This window comes from Protopterus annectens, chromosome 12.part0 (assembly GCF_019279795.1).
Source record: "Protopterus annectens isolate FY-2018-M chromosome 12.part0, PAN1.0, whole genome shotgun sequence".
NCBI lineage: Eukaryota > Metazoa > Chordata > Ceratodontiformes > Protopteridae > Protopterus > Protopterus annectens.
In genome coordinates this window covers 1,310,527,761-1,310,549,877 of record NC_056746.1, presented here as the reverse complement: position 1 = coordinate 1,310,549,877, position 22,117 = coordinate 1,310,527,761, and the positions used below count along the sequence as shown (strand labels likewise).

Sequence of the window (22,117 nt, the reverse complement as noted above, 5' to 3'; positions counted from 1 at the left end):
TACAATTAAGTGATAACTGTCAGGCTAAAACTGTATAAAACTTCAAAATGGCAGGAAGAAACAGTTTCTTAAGAAATATTGTAAAACAATCACTAATATGGTTACAATTTGCTGTTTGTCTAAAACAGTGACAATAAAAAAATAATGAATAATACAGATAAAACATGGTTTGCAAGTTTTTGAAAAAAAACTGGGGAAATGCATCTGTATCCTGAAGTGTGACATGGGTGATGAATAATATAGATAATAAAAGTGTAGGTAATTAAATATTTTTGGCAGGTAGGCCTTATTTTAAGGATAGTAATCTGAGTACACTATTGATAGTAACCTGCTCATTCAGACATATATTTTACTGATTAGCTGATTCACATCTAATCTTTATTACCTTTGCAGCTGTTTATTTCCAGGATGCAATTATAGTCACCCACAATATCCACCCTCACAATAACAACATAAATATTTTTTTTTGCTGACAGCACAGAATGCTTAAACAAAACAGTATTTTTTTCTTAGAACATATGGAATATTGGTGTTCTTAAATATGCTGCAACAGCTTTTGTTTGGGTTTACTCATGTAGAAACTGTCATAGCCTAAACATCATGCCTCATAAACAATCCCACAAAAAAATTAAGTACAGTACTGTCTCGTACCAAAAGTTTTATTCGTCTAGATGGGGTTCAGTGTATGTAAAATAAGGACACAATATGTATGGGTATGCCCCCATAGGTTTATGTGAAATGAGTACCTACATTAAGGAGCCCCCTTTGTCCAATAGTGTTTTAAAATTAGATTCATTTTTTGACAAAGATATTTCTCCTAATGCTTCTAACAAGTAAGGGTTCCTCCTGAAAATCCTCCATTTGTTAGTTTTCGTTATGTGTACTGTGTCAGTACAGAAAGTGATGCCAAAAGCATAATTAAAATCTGTGTTGTAAATATTTCCAGTGTTAGCACTATGTAAAGAGCACTAAATCGATGACAGTACAGCATGATACCTATTATGTTTTTCTTTTTTTTTCAAATAACTTTTTAATGAATATTTTCTCACATAAAATACAAGTAGAGAGATAAACAAGATGTAACTGTGGTACAGTTGAATGTTACAGAATGTTTAACACGAGAAAGTTATTCGGTAGCTAATACACACTTTGTTAAATAACATTTGAAATAGCTAGGAATACAGTATTGGATAAACACAAGGAAGTGGTTATATGTTAGTCATGGTAATATTATTTTAACATTTCACTTGTACATTATAGTGACAAATGAGAGCATATTTAGAAGTTTAACACCAACCTACACAAAGAAATCAGTCCTATTATGTTTTTCTTGAAGCTCATTTATAATTCTAGAAACTAAATAAGAATCATAACCTTTGGTAGTAAACGGGTGTATTAATTGTTCCATTTTCTCCATAAATACGATGTCATTCACAGTTACTCCAGGCAACTCACTGCTTGGTTTTTAATAGCATTCAGTACTGGGATGTTGACTGTAGGAATGTAAATATTTATTAGGAAAAGTTGCCTTCCTAAAAATCCTGGAATTAAAGAGAGTTGAAAGTGCTCAACAATGTTTATTATTTTTAATTTATTTATTTTGGTCTGTTAAAGAGTCTAGGGTGGCCGCGGTGGTGCAGTGGTTAGCGTTGCCGCCTCGCAGCAAGAGGTTCTCTGGTTCGATCCTCGGCTGGGGTGCCTTCTGTGCGGAGTCTGCATGTCCTCCCTGTGGTCGTGTGAGTTTCTTCTGGGTGCTCCGGTTTCCTCCCGCATCCCAAAGACATGCTGTAGGTGGATTGGACACTCTAAATTGGCCCTAGGCGTGCATGTGTGTGCCTTCTGTGGAAGGCTGGGCGCCAGGCTGGCAACTCGACACCGTAAAATTCCACTGCCAGTCATGAGTGGACAGGTGATCTGCTCTGGTGACCCCTAACTCGGAAAAGCCAAAAGAAGGTCTATTAAAGAGTCTGCTGCTTCATTTAAATTGTGTTTTCTTTTGTGATGCTTGTCATTCCACATTTTGCCACATTCTATTGTTTTTCTTTGTTAGAACTGTATATCATTTTGCAGAATTTAACCCCTGTCCCCCCACCCACCCCAAGTGGGGCATGTTTCAGGACAGGATAAATTTGCAGTGGAGGTGAACAAGCCCTGAGGTTTTTGAAAAAGAGTCAAGTCAGAGTCAAGCTAGGTGTCTGGCTTTGGTCTTAAGAGTACATTAAGAATTGAGTCAGAGCTCATGAATTGCAGAGCAGTACTGAGCCCCAACCGTGTGTGTGTGTGTGTGTGTGTGTGTGTGTGTGTGTGTGTGTGTGTGTGTGTGTGTGTGTGTGTGTGTGTGTGAGATCGCACACCCACACTGTCTCTCTCACTCTTTGTCCCTGAGAAGGTAACTTAAAGGTCAGTTGTCTCCACACAAAGCCTGCCCCCAAAGATAGCCTCTTTCTGCATATACTTCTGTCGTTTAATTGTGAAGAAGGTGAAAGACAATAATAGCCTCAGTAAACATGTATTTCGTCTTGCTGCTCACAGACACATACACTGCATTTTGCTTTCATAGACAGATTTCCTACCCCATCACAAAGGTAATGACCACCATAATGTATTTTCACTCGGTGGCACTGCTATCCTTCACAGTCATTCCCATCTCCAACCCTGGTTAGCATAACAATTAATTTAAAAATGAATGGATCACTCTTACCCTTCTTTGTACAGCATGTGGAGCAGTACCTCTCATAATGTTGAATAATAGCAACGTAAGGTGCATGTTTAAAATGTGTTACTTTTTATTTAAAGTTCTTGAGGTGAATTAGTATGATTCAGTATTACTTGCCATGGAGTTTTTTGTTAAAACAGTTATTAACAATTATAGCTCTTAATCTGTTAGAGGAAGCTCCGAATCAAGTGACAAATTTCAGTTATTGGCTTCAGAAAGTTGCTAGAATAACAGGTATTGCCTTAGCATTCATTTTTCCAAAGGAGATGAAGTCTGAAACTCAAATGTATGTCATTATTTAGTGACAGCAGTCATCAGTGGTATGTCAGAAAACTATACATTTTTACAAGGATAGACCAAAAATATGATGCAGAATTAGGGACAGTGGAGAGGCATGGAATGTTTAAGGTTAAAATAAGGAATGTTCCTCATTATGGAATAAAGTTGTGAGGTATGCTTCTGTGAGTAGTGTACATTCTTAACACTGCCCACAGACATATCTGATGTGTTGCCATTTTTTAATAAAATGTGATGATCTACATTAGTAAGAGAAAAAAACTATCCCAAGTCTGGGAATGTGTATTTCTGTTAATATTCTCAAGAAGTGCTAAAACTAGTTGTTACAGGCAGCCGATCTTTAGCAGTTACTTTACAATGATTCATTCGTTTATTGATTACCTACTTTATCATGCTCAGTGTTATCTGACAACACTGGTTAGGAATCAGAGAATGAAGCAAGTTTTTTTTTCTTTACATAAGCGGATGACCCCCCCCCCAAGTCTGGGAATGTGTATTTCTGTTAATATTCTCAAGAAGTGCTAAAACTAGTTGTTACAGGCAGCCGATCTTTAGCAGTTACTTTACAATGATTCATTCGTTTATTGATTACCTACTTTATCATGCTCAGTGTTATCTGACAACACTGGTTAGGAATCAGAGAATGAAGCAAGTTTTTTTTTTCTTTACATAAGCGGATGACCCCCCCACACACACACACACACACTCATTTTTACCCCCAGCTGTAGTGAACATCTGAAGTGACCTGACCCATCAGAAAGCAGTCCCGGCCTACAGGCCTGGTTGAATCAGATACTTAAAAAAGAATACGTTTTGATTCATTTGAGTTACAGGACTAAAAGTCCAAGCCGATCCCAGCTTTCTAGATGCTGCTTTTTAGTAGTTGTAAGAACTCACAAAATAAAAGACTTAAGATAAATGTTAGCCTGGCTTTCTGGGAAAACATTTAACATAACATGTAACTTAATAAGTTAAAAACATAGTAAGTATGCTCCAGGATTTTTTTTAAATTTAAATTCTAGAACAGCTCTTTGCACAAAATAGATAAATGAATCCAAAAACTGTACACAATGCCAGACATGGCATATACCTTGCTGCACCCTGCTCCAGGGAAGGTAACATGAAAGCTTTTGGCAGTCCTCTTGAACTGATTGCTTGAGTCCACTGAATAAAAGGAAGAAACAAGTAGTATGTATACATTACAAAAATGTGAAGAAGCATTTGTTTAATGGGAGCTGACTGTGTAAGTTTACAGCACTAATAATACATTTGGCAATAGATTAAATCTGTCCTCAAAGGGAGATGCATTACAGGAAGCTGTAGGAAGATGGTTAATTACACATTAATATATGACCTGGCTTTATGTTACTGTTGTAAATGATCAGTCCCTAGGGGCATATTTGGCATAAATCACAACCATGTGACACACTTGACCCAGGGGTTGATCAGTTGTAGAATTAACATAATCCAAGTGAGTAATGTGGTACTGCGGTAGAGTTGTCGCCTCACAGTTAGACGTTGCCCGTTCGATTCTCAGTTAGAGCGTCTTCTGTGTGGCGACATGCATGAATGGGCGTTCCTTCATTGAAGATTGTGTGTTAGGCCCGGCAAGCCAGCACGTAAGACTCTACTGCCAATCATTAGCGGACCGGAGATCTGCTGTGGCGACCCCTAACCGGGAAAAGCCGAAAGACACAAACAAGTGAGTAATGTGCTGCTATTGGTATAAGTGGATTAAGGTTTACTTTTAATTTGTGTTTTCCTTCATTTTGTTATATTTAGTTATGATTAAATTTTATAGAAATTATTCTATTTGTCAAAGATCTACATTAGATCTTCACAGATACTTTCTGTGTTAGAGGGAAGCCTTCTAGTTTATCAGTGGGAGTGGGAGTGGTAAGCACTAGGTAACCTGTCTACCACATAAGGAGTGGTTCTGGCCCAGAAATTGTAGTTATTGACCTTTTGGGCAATCTCTTCCATCTTTCTCAACTTTCTGATTTGAAAGCCTGCATTTGCACTTGTTTCTGTCCTGTAACTCATCTAATGCAGATACAGATTCTTAGTTTTAACACTTAAATTTGCTTATTCATGTTCAGCACTTGTTCAGAACTTGTAAGCACTAAATAAGCTACTAATTACTATAGCACTTAATCTTCCTCATTACCTAGAGGAAAACAGTTTTTGTACTTACTTTTCTCACTTGCTTAGAGAAAAACAGCACTTGTACTCACTTTCCTCACTTATCTAGAGAAAACTAGTTTTTTTATTCAGGCATGTCCAAGGGTCAGCTCCCAGTGTTCTCTCCTGTCTATCTGATGAGTCTGGGCATCTTGAGGCAATGTAGAAATTGCCTCATGTACACAGACAACCCTCTCCTCCTACCACTCAACACTACAACCTGTGAGAGATGCACTTATCTAGCCAAACTGGAGGTAAAGCTCTCTCCAACCAAGACTGAACCTGTCAGTCATGAGGAGAAGGTAAACATTTGCACCACACCACCACACTCAACACATAGTCTCACTAAATCTACACCACCAAAATCCACACATAGTAACACAAAAACATTCGCAGAAGCTCTCAATAATAATCTGTCTAAGCAACAGAGACCTCCAAAGCAGAAACGCAAGCAACCCCCATCCCCCAAACACAATCCAAATGACACATAGCCCACAGACTCAGTGTGCCACTCAACCACAGCCAGTAAGGCAAAACAACGTACCCACTCACCAGGCTAAACAAGGAGAAGGTTACTGTCAGCTGCCTGTCGGGTGCCAGGATCCGCCACATAACCCACGCACTCAGGTCACTCCACAACAAGTACAAATACAACTCTGTCGTTGTCCATGTTGGTATGAATGACCTGAGACATACCTCCCTGGACTACATGAAAAGAGACATGGAAGAGCTCTCCGATCTTGTAGCCCAGGCAGGTATGACCCTAGCCCTGAGTAGCATTCTGCCATCGCCCTGAATGATACCGCAGTACAAGGACAAAATGATTGACTTCAACAATTGGCTAAGCTTCTGGTGTCATTCTAAGGGGATCCAGTATCTGTCTGCTTGGGATGACATGGTCAACAGACCACAATGTTTTGCCACAGATGGCCTGCACCTGTCGCCCCTGGGATTCCGGATACTGGCTAAGGCTCTTGCTGCCCCTATAGTGCCTTTTTAAGGCAAGGTTCAAATAACAAATTCACCACCATAACAGGAACAGACAAGCAAAAACTGAGGGTAATGCTACTCAATGCTAGAAGTCTAAATCTCAAAATGCACTCACTCAAGGCACTCCTTAAAATGGAGAACATCAATATCTGTACAGTGACTGAGACCTGGTTCAAGGCTCCAGAGAGCACCCCTGCACTACCAGGCTATAACTCATACCACACTTTTCGGGGATGTAATCTGGACCGAAACACCAAAGGCGGAGGTGTGTCCATATTCATTAAGGATATCCACACCTCCAGGCTAGTTGCTTAACATAATGCATCCGAGGTTATCCAAGTGCAACTAACTCTGGGCAAAACTGCAATCCAAATTGTAGCTTGCTACAGGTCCCCCACTGCCCCAGAATTCCCACTCCTCTTTTCTTCATGTACTGGAAAATATTAGGGTTCAACCAAACACCCTAATAATGGGCAACTTCAACTACCCCACCATTAACTGGGAAAACTACTCGTGTACCAACTCCTTAGCTCAACGCTTTTTGGAATTCATAAACTCCAATGCACTGGATCACCTTATCCACACACCCCACCAGGGGCAACAATATCCTAGACCTAGTCATTACCAACACACGTGACCAGTGTTCCACACCTGAAGTCAACTCCTCGTTGGTCAGATCCGACCATAAGCTAATCACCCTTGATATCCACATCCCGCCCCCACCCCCCATTAAGGAAACCACGGTAAAAAAATTTCTCCAAAGCCAACTTCATGCTTTTTAAGACAGAAGTGGTGAACTACATGACACCCATGCAGATGAACAATACAGTTACAACTGCTGAATCATACACAAATGCACTGTATAAGCACTTACACAAGTGCATGGATCGTGCTATCCCAAACAGAACCAACATGCTATCCTCCAAAAAATGGAAGCCAATCTGGTGGTCCCATGTCATAAACAAACTGTACAACAGAAGGAAGAAACTGTTGCAAAAGAGAGTAAAATCCCATGAGTGGAGGAGCTCCCTGGTCAGCCTCAGTAAAAGGCTGAGATCCCTTATAAGATCCTCCAAAGCTAGCTACAAAAACAAAATCGCCACTAATTCTAAGGACAGCCACAAAGCATTCTATAGCTATGTCAAGAATCTCGATGGCAACACCCAGATCTGCTCTAAATTACAGCACAAAGGCACGAAAATTACAGAACCAACTGATATTGCCAATGTCCTGGCAGATAGGTTCAGTGCTAACTTTACCCCCACCCCACCCACTAAAGGGCCCATATCTATACAGGAAGAATGCAGAGTCCCTGTAATCACAAGTACGCAGGTAAAAGCTGCACTCTCTAAAGCCAAAAACATAGCATCCATGGGACCGGACACCATCCCAAGCTGCGTTTTACACGAACTTCAGAACAAACTGGCTCCCCACTTAAGCACCGTGTTCAATAATAGTCTCGCATCAGGCTTTCTGCCCACTGAATGGCGCACAGCAACAGTTATCCCACTCCACAAAGGGGGAGCCACCACTGATCCTGGGAACTATCAACCTATTAGCCTGACGAGCCTGGTCTGCAAGGCCATAGAACGTATCATCATGGAACTCATAAACAAAGACATTGGTAACCTCCAAACTCTGGATCCCACCCAGTTCAGGTTTGTGAAAGGCAGATCATGCCTCCTGAACCTGATCGACTTCTTTGAGGCAGTCACCAAAGCCGTAGATGAGGGTAATGTGGTTTACACAGCCTATCTTGACCTCGCCAAGGCTTTCAACACCATCCCCCATTCTGGAATTATAGATAAACTCAATAAACCAGGTATAAATCCCTACGTCACAAGATGGGTTGCCTACTGGCTCACTGACAGAACCCACACTGTAAAAGTTGCAGACTCCAAATCTGACCTCAAAGCACTGACAAGTGGAGTACCACAGGGTTCCGTCCTGGGACCTCTCCTGTTTGGTATCTACTTCTCTGAAGTACAGGCTAACACAGAAGGCCTCTGGCTAATGAAGTTTGCAGATGACTGCAAACTAGGAGCCATAGTCAAGTCCCCAAATGATGTGGACATCCTACAGAAGGGCCTCGCTGAGACAGATGCCTGTTTTCAGAGCCATGGCCTCAAGCTCAATGCCAAAAAGTGCAGTGTCATCCCCTTTGGTAAAAACTCTGTACCCATGAACTACCACATAGGCAGCAATCTACTTAACACCGAATGTGTGATAAGAGACCTTGGGACCCAGATGGACAGTAGTCTCTCCTTTGATCACATCGTCACAGTAGTCAGGAAGTCTTTCTATGTGGCACACCTCATTATAAAAGGGTTCTCATCCAGGAAAAAAAGAGGTCATTGTTCCCCTCTACTCGACACTCATTAGACCCGTTATAGAGTACAACGCCCCTTTTGGAATGTACCTCACAAGACTTCTGCAGCAGCTGGAAAGGCCACAGAAGTATCTCACAAAGAGGATTATTGGCCTCAAATAAATGCCCCACACTGACCGTCTCAAAAAACTCCAGCTTTACTCCGTAGCATATCGCCTACTCTGAGGTGATCTCTGCCTAAAATATAAAGCTATGTCAAACCCAGAGCTGTTGGACATGCTACACCTAAAGAAATCCCAATCCCTCCAAGCTACATGCTCTAGGGACCTAAACCTTGTCACCACAATAAACAGGACATGCTGGAGGGATAGATTCCTGTCCTAGAGACTTCCCATACTCTGGAACAGGCTACCCATCTGTGTCAAGCAAAGTTCTTCATTAGCACTCTTCAATAAAAATCTTGATGAGTGGATGGGAAATAGGAAATACACCCCGGGGATCACTTCTGTGTCTCTGCTCCACAGTGGCACAGGAAAATAACTTTCTTGGGTGGCATAAGCCAGGGAATCTTGTTGGCTAGGCTTACGTAGGCCCTTAGGCCGATAGCCTAGTACCTACCTATGAACCTTTGAACAAACTGTCAAGTACAAAAAAAGATAGTCTTTGTAGTCTGTATGCTTAGCTTCATATGTCCAACCTTAACTTTTTCATTTTTGTTACTATCTGAATTTTCCCTAGTTTAGCCAAATGACTTGTTTCTAGGCTGCAAACTACAGCATTAGTGTCAGTAATTGTGCATTAGTGTCAGTAATTGGCCTGATCAAAGGTGTATTGAGGTGTGCAATGACTTATGTTATCTTGCTAGCCATGCCTTTCGTGTGGTACAGAGTACACCTTTCTGACCTTACTCACAACATACTGATATAATCATAATGTCATTAATGGTTCCAGAGTTTCTATACCTACACCATCCAGATTACTTGAAAAGCGTCCCTGCTAAAGTGGCGCCCTAGGTAGTCACCTAGTTGGCCTATGCCCAAGGCCAGGTGTGATTCCACTGGACACTTCAGCTTGCTTGCTTAGGTGAAGTGCCATTCTTGGGTTTGGGTTCAGTCTTATCCTTTGAACTATATAAGTTAACACTGAGATGAATGAGTTTATTTGTAATGTCTTTATGGTGAACAGCCTCATATGCTTTGGCAAGATCTAAATATGCAGCACGTGTGATTAGTATCTAGTACATACCTCTCAACTGGCCATATTTTCGCAGAATGTCCAGATTATTGTCTCATATTTTTGGTGTGTTCCTCATAAAATTTGGAGTTTTCTGACAAATCATTTAGGATTGACGTCACAAAATAATAATAAATAATGACAGACATTTTGAGTTTCAGGGTTCACATCCTTCCGAAAATACATAACAATGCAAAACCTGTTATTCTAACAACTTTCTAAGTTTACAGGACCAATATTTAAAATCTGTCCCTATTTTTGGGCCTTTGCCCCCCCTCCAACATTATTTCTGACTTTGTCCAGATTTCTTGTGCTCAGAGGTTGAGAGGTATGATCTAGTACCAATATTACTTCTTCAAGAATTACCACCAAATTGAGTTGAGAGGCTCTTCTTTTAACTAAACATCATTGTTCTAAGTCTGTGAGTGTAAGGTCACCAGTGTCTTTTTAGGAAAAACTCATTATCTGCTGCATACGTTTGCAGAGAATATGAAAGAGACTAGTCTGTAGCTGTCCTTCCTGTTATAACAAGTGTCACAGACCCCCTAAATGATGTTACAGTCAGGTATAAGGGAAGGAATGCTCCCTCACTTTCAAAGGTCTCTGAGTATTTTTCCTCCTATGTCCACTTACGTTTACAGATGCCAGTCTGTAAGTAATTTATTTAAATTAGGGTAATATTTAAAAACTGTCCCTGATTTGTTTCTCCTTACTTGCTGTCTATGCAACAGCACTCATTAAGTGCTTTAATGGCTTTCAAAGTTGGTTAAACACTTTGGTCTTTTTTTGTAACAGGTAGCAGTTAGAGTAGATAAACCGCCAATTACTACAAAGAGTTATGATCGACTATTATGACCCAGATGACTGAAATTTCTTGGCATCCATGTCTTGAACACATAAAAATGTGGTTATGGTTGGAGACCCAATCACAGTGCTCTATGTTATAGATGGATATGTTTAAGAAGTCTGACATCAAGCTATCTTAGACATCATATACAAGAAGGTATTATATATGATGTTATGTGATCCTATCTCGCCTACATTCTGACTGATGGGTTCGGACGATCCTCGGCTCCACACGCTATGCCAAAGAGCCAAGTCTCTTATTGGCTGAGCTTACTATATCCCAGGATGCACCACTACCAGTCCCCAGATCTCGTTTATAACTGTGGACGTGGTCTCGAGCTGGCTGGGCTGAGTAGTTTTATTAACTAACTTTTCTGTCAGTTTTTGCTGTTTTTGGTCACAAAGCTGTTTTAGCTATCTCTTTTGTGTACGTTTATTGTGAAAACTGTTGTTGTGTGATTGGGTTGAGTTTGTTTTCGCCCCTCCATCCAGGGCCTTCCCGGACTGTCAACCTTTTAAACTTACAGGGTCTCAAGTAAATCTAGTTGTTTAGAGTTCCCTGTCATTTACAGGAAGTGTTTGCATTAAACTATATCTGTAAGCTTAGATTTATCATCAGTAAAGCTATAATTGTTTACTTTCCTGTCAAAGTTACTAGAATTGTTTAACATCATGTCTCAAACCCCTAGGCCTTCGGGTTTTAAAAAATGTTCGAAATGTGGCTTCAAAATGTCTATCACAGACGATCATTCGCCTGTGTATATTGTCTAGGGCAAATCGACTGCCAAGTCATGCAGCGTATGTCACGCTTTTTCCTCAAGGGTCCTCCAGGAGAGAAAAATAAATTGATATATATATATATATATATATATATACATATATATATATATATATATATATATATATACACACACACACACATATATATATATATATATATGTATATATATATATATATATATATATGGGTCTATCTGAGTTCACCGACATGTTAAAATGTCGAAACGCACTAACCGACACGAGAATGTCGAAAGTCACGTCACCGACGCCAGAAGATCCAGGCAGAAGACCGACGGAAGAAGACACCGACGCCTGAGAAGCTGCTATGGGGAAAGGATATGTAAGTCTCTGTAGGACGGATGATAGGGTGCGAGTAAGGTAAGTGGCGATGCTGGTGTTTAGTAGGGTAGGTGGGATAAGTGAGTTAGGTGTTAAAGGGTTAGGTGAGTGTGCGCAGGTGGCAAAAGTGACGATGTTGGTGTTTTGTAGGGTAGGTGTGACAAGTGAGTTAGGTTAGGGCGGGTTAGGTGAGTGTGTAAGCAAGTAAGTATGTTGGTGTTTTAGTAGGGGTGGGATAAGTGAGTTAGGGTTAGGGAAAGTTAGGTGAGTGTGCGATAGTGACGGACCTTAGGGTAAGGGTAATCAGGTCAGGGTTGTGGATAGTTGTGTATGTATGGGTTAGTGTTTGTAAGGATTTTGGTGTGCTTGTGTTGTGTGTGTGAGTGTTGATAGATGGATGTGTTTTGTTTTGTATGTTGTGTCGGGTGTATGCGATGTCGTGTTTGTGAACTGTCGATCTTCTGGCGTCGGTTATATGAGTTTCGCTGTTTTGGTGTCGGTTATTTCGTTTTCGGTATTTTAAAATGTCGATGAACTCAGATAGATCCATATATATATATATATATATATATATATATATATATATGTATAAGAATGTCAGGTTTTTGTGATATAAAAAAATGAAACCACAATAAGTCATTTCAAAACTTTTCTCACCTTTAATCTGACCTATAACCTTTATAATTCAATTGAAAAACAAATCTGTGAGGGGAAAAATATAAAAAAAAAATACAATAAGCTAGTTGCATAAGTGTGCACACCCTTAAACTAATACTTTGTTGAAGCACCTTGGTTTAATTACAACATTCAGTCTTCTTGGGTAGGAGGAGTCTGTCCACATGGCACATCTTGTAAAGCTGCTCATCTGCACTCATTATATGCATGATGCCACGGGCTAATTTGCATGGCATGCCAGTCATGCCTTATTTCCATTCCGCTCTCACAGGCATTAGGCTTGTCAATCACCATGGCCATGCCCACTCCTGCACGAAACTGCCAGTGAGCCAGTACATTCACAACATCACCTCAGTTCTTAGGCTAAATGTGGTGGTATTTTGATCATTGTTTAGGGAGAACTTAAATAGAAGCAATGTTTGTTATTACAACAAGTATGTTGCTAAGCCTGGTTGGATAGTGTACACACGCCATACTTTAATACTTAACCCAATTGTAGGTACAGAGCCTTTTCAAGTACAGTTATAAATGTTTTTGAAGTAAAAACATGGATGTGACTGTACTTTCAACCCTCCAGTTTTTTTTTCTTGATTGTCCAGATTTTTGCCTCACATTTTTGTTTGTTGCTCTCAATTTGTGTTTTTTTGTTTTTGTTTGTTTTTTTTTTCGCAATTAATTGAAGATTAAAGTTGCTAAATAATGACAGACGTTTGAGTTTCATACACTTCATATCCTTCAGAAAATGCATGCCGTACAAAAAACCCTGTTATTCTAGCAACTTTCTGAGTTTATTAGAGCAATATTTAAAATATTTTCCTATATTTGGGCCTTTGTCTTCCATTATTTTGCCTTTGTCCAGATTTATTGCAGTGCAACGAGGTGGAGAAGTATGAATGTGACTATTTATTTATTTATTTGCATTTGTTTACCGGGTGTGGTTCATCAACAAAAAGGCGTCCCTTTTCAGTGGAGGTCCAGGGAGAAAAGCTCCACATACAAAAAGAAATTTAAATACAATCATATTTTTACATAGAGAGATAACAGCTTAAAAAACAGATATACAATCTTATCATAAATTTCTAGCTGAATAATAAAGGCAGTATACATTGTATACAAAATATACAAAGTACCCAAACTCTTCCAGATAACAGCAGTGTAAAGTAAATGCAGCAAGTCTACAGTAAAATCCAACTATCTGTAACGTGAAACAGAAATTAGTACTATATGAATCTGAAGTTAGTGCATATCAGAAAATAATAAGTACTCAGTAAATGAACTGGTGAATTGGGATTTGAGGCAATGTTACAACTGCCTCATGTACACAGACAACCCCTCTCCTCCCACCACCAAACACTAATACATGCGAGAGATGCAATTATACAGCCAAACTGGGGCTAAATAAGCTCTTTCAACCCAAGACTGATCAGACAGTCAAGAGGAGAAGGGACATACTTGCATCACACCACCAGTCTCTACATAGACCCAGTAAACCAGCACCGCAAAAACACACATAAATACATCGAAACATACTGGAGGCTCTAAATAAAAATCTGCAAAAGCAATAGAGACCTCCAAAGCGGACATCCAAGCAACCTCCACCCCTCCCCCAACACAAAACCATGAAACACATACTTCACAAAACCAGTGTGCTATGCAATCACAGCTCTTAAGGCAGAACAACATACCCAACACACTAGTAATAGTGAGTCTATAGTCAGGCACACTGATGTCCCACTCACTAGGCTGAATAAGGAGAAGGTTACTGTTAGCTGCCTGTTGGGTGCCAGGATCCGCCTACATAACACAAGGCACTTGCAGGTCACTCCAGCACAAGTACAGATACGACTCTCATTGTCCATGTTGGTGTGTGAATGACCTGAGCCATACCTCCCTGACCATGCTGAAAAGAGACATGGAAGAGCTTCTCTGATCACATAGCCTAGGCTGGTGGCGACCCTGACTAGCTTCCTGCCCTCACTCAAGAATGATACCACGTGTATAAAGAAAAATTATCAATTTCAACAACTGGCTAAGTTTCTGGTATCATTCAAAGGGATCCAGTGTCTGTCCACCTGGGATGACATGCTCGACAAGCCACACTGCTTCGCTTAGAGACGGCTTGCAACCTGTCACCCTTAGGCTTGAATAACCGGCCAAGGCTCTGCCAATTCCCCATAGTGCCTTAGGCAAGGCCCGGGCAAAAGACAAACCCACTGTCGTCAGAAATAGCTCAAGTAACAAAAATCCTTGAGTGTACGTTAGTCAATGCCAGAAGTCTAAACCCTCAAAATGCACGACACTCGAGGTGCACTCCACAGTAAGGCTCGAAAATCAATATATGTGCAGTAACAGAAACCTGGTTTAAGGCAGCACCAGAGAGCACCCCTAGCACTTACCACAGGCTAAGCAACTCATACCATACATTTCACCACAGAACCCAGACTGAAATACAAAAGGCGGGGCGATCCATATTCATCAAGGATACCACACTCTCCAGGTTAGTGGCACAGCACAGTGCTTCAGAGATCATCCACGCAACTAACAACGGGCAAAACTGCAATTCAAATTGTAGCTTGATACAGATCACACACCATGTCCCAGGACCCCCATTCTGCATTTCTGGAAACATTGGGAAACATAAAGGTCCTACCAAACATCCTAATATTAGGTGATTTAATTTACTCCAAACATTAACTAGAGAATCTACTCAAGTATTAACTCCCTTCTGTAACATTTGTTACACACCTTTGAAAGAATTGTTACAGTCTGGTCTGTCATTATAGAAATGAGCACCAGGTTTATCATTTTTATAACTGTGGAGTGTAATCGTGACAATCCGTGCACTGCAAATTCATGAGTAAGAATTTTCTGTGATTTCAGTATGTTATAGCTTATTTTGTTTAGGAAACTGACAGGAATATTGTCAAGTTCCACTAGTGCTTTCATTCTTAATTTTTTAAATTTTTTTGCTATGCTCATCTTTAATGAGCAATGGTAAGGTGTAAATTTTTGAAGTTGCAGAAAAAGTGTCTGCTAGTTTGCTTTTATTAATTGAAGCTCAGATATTACTAAGACGTGGGATATATATATATATATATATATATATATATATATATATATATATATATATATATATATATATATATATATATGTAAGCCACGGTGGTGCAGCGGCAGTGTTGTCGCCTCACAGCAAGAGGTTCTCCCATTCAATTCTCGGCTGGAGCACCTTCTGTGTGGAGTCTGCATGTACTCCCCGCGCTCGAGTGGCGTTCGAAAGACATGCGTGAACGGGCGTACCTTCGTTGAAGGTTGGGTGTCGGGCTGGCACCTCGGTGCCGTAAAAATCGACTGCCAATCATTAGCGGACCGGAGTTTCGTTGTGACGACCCCTAACTGGGAAAAACCGAAAGAAAAACAACATATATATATATATATATATATATATATATATATATATACACACACACATATATATATATATATATATATATATATATACACATACATATATGTGTGTATGTATATATGTATGTGTATATATATATATATATATATATATATATATATATATGTATAAGAATGTCAGGTTTTTGTGATATAAAAAAATGAAACCACAATAAGTCATTTCAAAACTTTTCTCACCTTTAATCTGACCTATAACCTTTATAATTCAATTGAAAAACAAATCTGTGAGGGGAAAAATATAAAAAAAAAATACAATAAGCTAGTTGCATAAGTGTGCACACCCTTAAACTAATACTTTGTTGAAGCACCTTTTGGTTTAATTACAACATTCAGTCTTCTTGGGTAGGAGGAGTCTGTCCGCATGGCACATCTTGTAAAGCTGCTCATCTGCACTCATTATATGCATGATGCCACGGGCTAATTTGCATGGCATGCCAGTCATGCCTTATTTCCATTCCGCTTCACAGACATTAGGCTTGTCAATCACCATGGCCATGCCCACTCCTGCACGAAACTGCCAGTGAGCCAGTACACTACAACATCACCTCAGTTCTTAGGCTAAATGTGGTGGTATTTTGATCATTGTTTAGGGAGAACTTGGGGGGGGGGGGGTCTAGAAGCAATGTTTGTTATTACAATACCAAGTATGTTGCTAAGCCTGGTTGGATAGTGTACACACGCCATACTTTAATACTTAACCTAATTGTAGGGTCCAGAGCCTTTTCAAGTACAGTTATAAATGTTTTTGAAGTAAAAAACATGGATGTGACTGTACTTCTCAACCCTCCAGTTTTTTTTCTGATTGTCCAGATTTTTGCCTCACATTTTTGTTTGTTGCTCTTTAAATTTGTGTTTTTTTTTTTTTTGTTTTTTTTTCGGCAATTAATTGAAGATTGAAGTTGCTAAATAATGACAGACGTTTGAGTTTCACACTTCATATCCTTCAGAAAATGCATGCTGTACAAAAACCTGTTATTCTAGCAACTTTCTGAGTTTATTAGAGCAATATTTAAAATATTTTCCTATATTTGGGCCTTTGTCTTCCATTATTTTTGCCTTTGTCCAGATTTATTGTGCAACGAGGTGGAGAAGTATGAATGTGACTATTTATTTATTTATTTGCATTTGTTTACCGGGGTGGTTCACTGGGCCAAAAAGTGTCCCTTTTTCAGTGGAGGTCCAGGGAGAAAAGCTCCACATACAAAAGAAATTTAAATACAATCATATTTTTTACATACATAGAGAGATAACAGCTTAAAAAAACAGATATACAATCTTATCATAAATTTCTAGCTAGAATAACAAAGGCAGTATACATTGTATACAAAATATACAAAGTACAATTCAAACTCTTCCAGATAACAGCAGTGTAAAGTAAATGCAGCAGAAGTCTACAGTAAATCCAACTATCTGTAACGTAAAACAGAAATTAGTACTATATGAATCAGTTAGTGTATATCAGAAAATAATAAGTACTAGTAAATGAACTGGTGAATCTGGGCATTTTGAGGCAATGTTACAACTGCCTCATGTACACAGACAACCCTCTCCTCCTACCACCAAACACTAATACATGCGAGAGATGCAATTATACAGCCAAACTGGGGGCTAAGCTCTCTCAACCCAAGACTGGATCAGACAGTCAAGAGGAGAAGGGACATACTTGCATCACACCACCAGTCTCACATAGACCCAGTAAACCAGCACCGGCAAAAAACACACATAAATACACGAAAACATACTCGGAGGCTCTAAATAAAAATCTGCAAAAGCAATAGAGACCTCCAAAGCGGACATCCAAGCAACCTCCACCCCCCCAACACAAACCATGAAACACATACTTCACAAAACCAGTGTGCCATGCAATCACAGCCCTTAAGGCAGAACAACATACCCAACACACTAGTAATAAGTGAGTCTATAGTCAGGCACACTGATGTCCCACTCACTAGGCTGAATAAGGAGAAGGTTACTGTTAGCTGCCTGTTGGGTGCCAGGATCCGCCACATAACACAAGCACTCAGGTCACTCCAGCACAAGTACAGATACGACTCTGTTATTGTCCATGTTGGTGTGAATGACCTGAGCCATACCTCCCTGGACTACATGAAAAGAGACATGGAAGAGCTCTCTGATCACATAGCCCAGGCTGGTATGACCCTGACTAGCTTCCTGCCCTCACCAAGAATGATACCACGGTATAAAGAAAAAATTATCAATTTCAACAACTGGCTAAGTTTCTGGTATCATTCAAAGGGGATCCAGTGTCTGTCCACCTGGGATGACATGCTCGACAAGCCACACTGCTTCGCTAGAGATGGCTTGCACCTGTCACCCTTAGGCTTTCGAATACTGGCCAAGGCTCTTGCCACCCCCATAGTGCCTTTTTTAGGCAAGGCTCAAAAGACAAACCCACTGCCGTAAATAGCTCAAGTAACAAAAAACTTGAGTGTAATGCTAGTCAATGCCAGAAGTCTAAACCTCAAAATGCACGCACTCGAGGCACTCCACAGTATGTCGAAAATCAATATATGTGCAGTAACAGAAACCTGGTTTAAGGCACCAGAGAGCACCCCAGCACTACCAGGCTACAACTCATACCATACATTTCCACCACAGAACCCAGACTGAAATACAAAAGGCGGGGTCGTATCCATATTCATCAAGGATACCCACACCTCCAGGTTAGTGGCACAGCACAGTGCTTCAGAGATCATCCACGTGCAACTAACAACGGGCAAAACTGCAATTCAAATTGTAGCTTGCTACAGATCATCCACCATGTCCCAGGACCCCCATTCTGCATTTCTGGAAACATTGGGAAACATAAAGGTCCTACCAAACACCCTAATATTAGGTGATTTAATTTACCCAAACATTAACTAGGAGAACTACTCAAGTATTAACTCCCTTCCCCAACATTTCCCACTAGAGGTGACAACATATTGGACCTGGTCATCACCAACATGGGTGACCGGTGTTCCACACAGTCAACCCCTCGCTGGTTAGATCTGACCATAAACAAATCACTCTGGATATCCACATTCTGCCCCCACCCCTGGACAAGGAAAACACTGTGAAAACATTTCAAAAGCAAACTTCACGTTACTTAAGACCGAGGTGGAAAGTTTCAAAGCTCCCATGCTAAAGGATAATGCTGTCCAAGCTGCAAAATCCTTTACTAATGCATTCTACGGGCACCTACAAGAATGCATGGATCGTGCTATCCGAAGCAAAACCAAGACTCACTCCTCCAAGTAAAGGAAACCAGTCTGGTAGACCCCTGCCATAAACAAGCTATACATTAGGAGGAAACTAGTGCAGAAAAGAGTAAAATCCCAAGAAGGGAAGACATCCCTGATCAGTATCAGCAAGAAACTATGATCCCTCATAAAATCATCCAAGACGAGCTTTGAAAGAAAAATTGCCAAGTACTCCAAAGATAACCACAAGGCATTCTTTAGCTGTGTCAAAAATCTAAGTGGCAATGCTCAGATCTGCTCAGAGTTGGTGCAGAATGTCACAAAATACACTGAACCGACCGATATCGCCAACATCCTGGCAGACAGGTTCAGTGCAAACTTCACCCCTGTCTCACCCCCAAAAGGGCCCATAACCATACCAGAAGAATGTAGAACCCCTGAAATCACAGACACTCAGGTTAAAACAGCCCTCTCCAAAGCCAAAAACACAGCATCAATGGGACCGGACGGTGCCCCAAGCTGTGTCCTACACAAGCTCAAAAACGAACTAACCCCTCACCTAAACACACTGTTTAAACTCAGCTCTCCACAGGCTACTTACCCATAGAGTGGCGCACAGCAACAGTTATTGCCCTCCACAAAGGTGGAGCCACAAAAGACCCTGGTAACTATCGCCCTATAAGCCTGACTAGCTTGGTCTGCAAGGCTATGGAGCGCATCATCATGGAACTCATTAACAGAGACACTGGGAACCTCCAAACACTGGACCCTACCCAGTTCGTCTTTGTTAAGGGCAGATCATGCCTCATAAACCTGGTGGACTTCTTTGAAACCGTTACCAAGGCTATAGACGAGAGAGAGGTGGTACACACAGCCTGCCTAGACTTTGCAAAGGCCTTCAACACCATTCCCCATTCTGGTGTTATAGACAAGCTCACTAGCCTGAACATATACCCCTACGTCACAAGATGGGTTGCCAACTAGCTCATGGACAGAACCCACATGGTGAGAGTTGCGGGAGCTAGATCCGACTCTAAACCGGTTACAAGTGGCGTTCCCCAGGGCTCAGTCCTAGGATCCCTCCTGTTTGGCATATACTTCTCAGAGGTACAGGCAAGCACAGGAGGACTATGGCTGACCAAGTTCGCAGATGACTGCAACCTAGGGGCTATAATTGACTCTCCGGCTGATGCAGACATCCTCCAAAAGGGTCTCACTGAGACGGATACCTGGTGTCAAAATCATGGCCTCAAGCTAAATGCTAAAAAGTGCATAGTCATCTCCTTTGGAAAAAACAAAGTACCCACAAACGACTACATAGGTGGTAGTCCCGTAGATACAGAAGATGTATTAAGGGATCTGGGGTCCTAAGTAGATAGTAATCTCTCCTTTGATAATCACATTACCAAAGTGGTTAGAAAATCCTTCTATGTGGCCCACCTAATCACAAAAGGGATCGCATCCAGATCAAAAGAGGTCATTGTGCCCCTCTACTCATCACTCATCAGACCCATCATAGAGTACAACGCCCCATTTGGGGTGTACCTTACAAGGCGCCTGCAACAGCTGGAAAGACCACAGAAGTACCTCACCAGGAGGATCACTGGCCTCAAACAGATGCCCTATGCAGCTCGACTGAAGAAACTCCAGCTGTACTCTGTTGCATACCGCCTTCTCAGAGGTGATCTCTGCCTGATATACAAGGCCATGTCCAACCCAGAATTAATGGACATGCTCCACCTAAAGAAAACCATATCCTCTCGAGCCACACGCTCTAGGGATCTAAACCCCACCACAACAATAAATAGGACGTGCTGGAGGGATAGATTCCTGTCTCAGAGACTTTCCATGAATTGGAACAAGATTCCAGTCTACATTAGGCAGAGCTCCTCGCTAACACACCTCAAGAGAAACCTTGACGAGTGGATGGAAAACAAAGTTTACCTCTGGGATCACTTCAGTGGCTCTGCTGGACAGAGGCACAGGGAACTAATCTAAGGGGGTGGCGAAAGCCAACACATTTTGGCTAGGCTTCCAAATGCCTTCGGGCAGATAGCCTAGTACCTACCTATGAACCTAAGATGGGGCTTAAGTAATTTTGTTGAGCAAGAATGGATTGATGTGTGAATTGGAGACAGAAGATTGCTATGTTGTTAGTACTAGCTGAGTTGTACAGATTTCTTATTTTAAACAATGAGAAGCATAAAAAATAATAAATTTTACAGGAAGAGAAAGTGAATATATGTGCATTTCATTAGTAGTAATACTACTAGTGGTAGAAAATACAAAAGAGGAAAAAAGACTACAACAAGTCTGTAAAGAGGTAGGCGCATACATTGAACCTTTACATAGACATGTTTTCAAAAAGACCCATCATGCATTATGATTGTTACTCTACTACAGCACTAAAATACTTTTATAGTACATTGGGAGTGTTTGTTCAATAAATTCACAAGAATAACAGCAAGCGCTCTATGTGGAAAATATTTTGTCATGTAGAAGTAAGGCATTTCTCTTCAGAGTAGGACACTTCTGTCAGTGATCACTGATAGAAACCATTCTAAAATTGAGGAATTACTGGATAAAACAATCGCTGAAAAGAAAGTTTAGAAGACTGCTCATCTCTTTCTTTTCTTAGTGGTGCAGACATTTAATTCAGATAAAATAGAGCTAAAGGAAAGCTGCCTGTTGCCAGTGGCTGAATTAGAGATGTTACCAATCACATATTCTTGGGTGTGGTGAGAGATGTAGTTACATAAGGTATTTTGCATTGAAATGAAATGTAGTAAAGAGATGCTTAGCCACTAATCAAAGTAAATGAGAAAAGCTGCCTTTTCAAATGTTAATTTCCATTGTTACCTCAGTTTAGCACTCTAGTTAACGAAAGATATGTGCCAAAGAAAATAAAGCATGCACACGTATTACTGCAGTCTTTAGAGAGGAAGAATTACTGCCTGTGATTTGCTGATACACTGTCCTTAGAGAAATAGTCTTGTTGGTTATTTACAACTTTTTTGTGAAGTATGGCACAAGTGATTACCTTGCCTTTAGTCCCCCTAT

General features: G+C 40.6%; 1 protein-coding gene across 1 annotated transcript in view; it reads left to right on the top strand.

Moving 5' to 3' along the window:
- Positions 1 to 22,117, top strand: part of LOC122817164 (DNA (cytosine-5)-methyltransferase 3B-like) — a 1,566,941-nt gene that overhangs the window by 32,804 nt on the left and 1,512,020 nt on the right. The window lies entirely within an intron of this gene.